General features: G+C 54.0%; 1 protein-coding gene across 15 annotated transcripts in view; it reads left to right on the forward strand.

The window, feature by feature from the left end:
* The window catches only part of LOC105455750 (bromodomain-containing protein 3-like), a 33245-nt gene that overhangs the window by 13003 nt on the left and 18906 nt on the right, over positions 1-1336 (forward strand). The window lies entirely within an intron of this gene.

A 1336-nucleotide genomic window follows, 5' to 3' on the forward strand; every position in this document is an offset into this window, starting at 1 on the left:
GCTTTTTTTTGTCTTACAAAGGCCAAGGTCGTATGTGCACGTGCGACCTTACGTGGATCGAAAGCGAGCCGAATTTAAAATTAAAACGAGAGGAATTTCGTGTCAACTCGGGGCACTAACTCCGCTAGGGCAGAATTCGCGACGTTAATATTCTTAATACGTGAAAAATACGACGGCAGGCCGTGATTGCGTGGGAATTGATTCAAAGGCAGGAGTCGCTTTATTCGCTGCCGCTTTATTCGTCTCCGACGCAGCCACGGCTTGCCGCCAATCGCGAACGATCGCACGCGAGATTGTCTGAGGCTAACTCTTGCGGAATCGGTCGTGCACGGGAACAGCGTTATCCAGCGCCGTTCCATTTCTATGTCTTTCTTCGTCTACTTCAAATGAAAATTCGTGAGAAAGCGAGTAAACACATTGGAATAGAAACTGCGCGGGCACTGCAGGTCGGATCTATAACTGGCTCCGCTTGGCGCTACGCTGCGCGGGTGGTGGTGATTCGCCGTAGGTGTCAAGTAGGGTCTGAATAGTTAGGGTTTGCTGTTGTCATTATTTAATGACAACGGGTCGGGGAGCTTCTGCTGCTGCTGCTGCTGTTGCTGCTGTTGGCTCGAGGAATACGGTAAATTCTCAAAGTCGAAGCCCACAGGTGGCATGCTGCCGTGTTTCTGATGCGTCGCCTGCCGCATAGCAGCGATATGAGTTGGCGAAGTGGGCAACGACGGCCTGTTCTTCGCCGGCGACGGCGAGCCCATGTAGCTTGCTTGCGGGGACAGGGTCATGTTGGACTGCACCGAGTGTGGAGGCGACTGATTACTGTACGGCGGTGACAATGTGTTTACCATGCCCTGCTGCTGCCGTTGATGTGGCGCTAAGAGCTGGTCGTGAAAAGGCAGCCCGTAGTTGCTCGTGAAGGTATCCAGGCCAAGCTGTTGCAGACCTTGCATTGACTGGCTTTTGATACAATCCTCGTACGGTGGCGGCTGTTTCGCCGTCGCAGTGTGAGCCACCAAGGGTAACGCGTTACTGTAAAGGCTCGCGCTGTCGTACGGGCTGGTCGGTAGATTGCCATCGGCGCCTTCTGCTCCCTGCGGGATCTCCTGGTTTGGGGGCTGAGCGCCGCGCGGTTTAGCCGGTGCCTTCTTCACTGACGGTTTTCGCCTTACCATCACCACCGCGCCGCCCTCTGACTCCGGACTGTTTGGGTTTCCCGCGCCTGCTTTTGGCCGCTTCTTTGACTTGGTTTGCTTCGGCGCTGAGCCGATTACTGTGGGGTGCGTAATTAATTGTGGATGATTTGAAGATCCTGCAAAAGAGATAATTATGTTACGTGACA

Source organism: Wasmannia auropunctata, unplaced genomic scaffold (assembly GCF_000956235.1).
Source record: "Wasmannia auropunctata unplaced genomic scaffold, wasmannia.A_1.0 LD335844.1, whole genome shotgun sequence".
In the NCBI taxonomy this organism is placed as follows: Eukaryota; Metazoa; Arthropoda; class Insecta; order Hymenoptera; family Formicidae; genus Wasmannia; species Wasmannia auropunctata.